At 40.3% G+C, this 2,000-nt stretch overlaps 1 long non-coding RNA gene across 1 annotated transcript; it reads right to left on the reverse strand.

Annotated features, from left to right (window-relative positions):
• Positions 1–61: 61 nt before the first annotated feature.
• Positions 62–1,994, reverse strand: LOC147006836 (uncharacterized). Its single transcript, XR_015054579.1, has 3 exons — positions 1,695–1,994; positions 1,432–1,586; positions 62–1,331 (listed from the first exon to the last, which is right to left on the reverse strand). It is a non-coding gene; the product is annotated as an uncharacterized LOC147006836 (long non-coding RNA).
• Between the last annotated feature and the right edge of the window lie 6 nt (positions 1,995–2,000).

Raw genomic sequence — 2,000 nt, forward strand, 5'->3', positions numbered from 1 at the left:
AATAAATAAATAAATAATTAACACAAATAAAAACACAAAAACACAATTATTTTTTTAAAAATTTCATTTTCTTATTTTGATCTTAGTGGTGATAAATTGTTGTGGTATTGATGTGATGCAGACATGATGGGCGGGCTGTTCTTCACCTGCGTCTACTTTCCTTGTCATGTAACTTTATGGTGGCCATCTTGGATTTACGTTTTAAAAAAACGAACTTTGCGTCAATGTTGTTCGACTTTTAGTATGTTATTCTGGAGAGTGGAGATCTTTCTGATATCAAATACAAAGAGAAATCATCTGCAGCAATTTGTGATGGGTTTAATCTGTAATTTACTGTAGATTGACTGAATTACAATAACATATTTATAGCTTAGTCTTAGCTGATCACGTGGTGCCTTATCGCTCCACATCCAACAACGCTCCTCTTATAGGCCGTGGGCAGTTCCTATGAAAAGGCCCTAAAAACACTTTTCGTTCCAAGGAAGGGGTGCGAGGTGAACTTTGGGCTGCTTGTAGACACGTGTATGGTGGACATTGGGACAAAAGTTCTCCACGAGATCTTAGCCCAATAAGGCACAGTGAGCTGTCGAAGTTGGTCGCCAGGGTGCGAAAAGTGGCATTTTGGCGTTTTTCCCCATTTTGCCGATCGTATATCTCGGCGAATATACATCTCCCAAGCCTCAACTCTACGGAGGCGTCAGACACAAGAACATAGCTCACGACTCAGAAGTATCGACCATGGAAACGCTTTATTGTCAAGATAATGAAAACTTCAAGAAGGTGCATCATTCAGAAAAAAAGCGATTTTTGAGGAATTCCTTCATTTTTACGAGCTTGTATCTACCTCCAATACCGACCGAGATGTCTGAAATGACTGAAGACCACAGTACGTACTGCTATCTTCCAGTTTAGGAAATATCGTGGTCCTGGGGTGGCCAATGTGGAAAATATAAACAATGCAAATCGTTACTTTAGCCTGAGCGCGATCAAATCTTTTTATTATCACTAATTATCTCGATATTGACAAGGCTTCATCTTCCACATCGACTGACCTAGAGATTTGAAACTGCATTGCTCTGACGGGTTGGTCGGCTGGATGAAGGACCTGCAGACGAAGGACCTGCATCAGTGCCAATGTTACAGTCACTCACTTCAGCAGCACTTGTCTCAGATTCACTACCGTCTGAAGATCCTGATGCACACTGACTGGCCACTGTTTTTGCTGTAAAAGTGTCTGCAAACACCAGCAGTGATATATTCCGTCATGGTGGTTGATGAAAAAAATCAGTTGTGGGAATGTCTGCAACAGTAGGGATTTCCTGCGATCATTCCTGGAAAGGATAAAATATAAATTCACATCATGACTGACAACTTTACACTTTGCAGTAAAATGGTAGCATGAGCAAGCATACAGACTCGAACTACACTCGCCTCATATTTGACAATATGACACCATTAAGTTTTTTTTCACCATTTTTGTGAATGTATCCACAAGTTTTGTCAGTCTGAATACTTCTCCATCGTTGATGATTGTTGTCCGTATCACATCTTGGCACAACATTCTGGAAGCTTCTTCATACAAGGTGCTGTGAGAAAAGTAAAAGTGATTCATCCATCAGTTTGAATAAATAAGGTCCCACAGGAAGAAATGAGAAGGAATTATTTCGCACAACTGATGTGATATGTAGTCAGACCTTTCACTTGGAGATGTACCGACTGCCAGCCCTCTGTCCTTGCTGAGAAATCTTGTGTATTGTACAAAACATAATTTATGGGAACTGACTTCTGCAGCAACACAATCAGATCTCCTAGTGTGGACCAATACACTTTCATATTTTTTTTCAGCTTGGCAGCTTCAATCAGACGTCCTGAAGTATAATTTGAGGACTTAAGATGTGGGAAGAATATTAATTATTCTTAAACAAAGCCAGAATGGCAAATCAAAAATTCGGCTGCCAGTTGGTTGCAGCTGATATTGCTACGCCAGCTGGCCGATTTCT

Source organism: Eptatretus burgeri, unplaced genomic scaffold (genome assembly GCF_056783735.1).
Source record: "Eptatretus burgeri isolate ZD-2024b unplaced genomic scaffold, Ebu_testis_v1 Ebu_testis_scaffold_2086, whole genome shotgun sequence".
In the NCBI taxonomy this organism is placed as follows: Eukaryota; Metazoa; Chordata; class Myxini; order Myxiniformes; family Myxinidae; genus Eptatretus; species Eptatretus burgeri.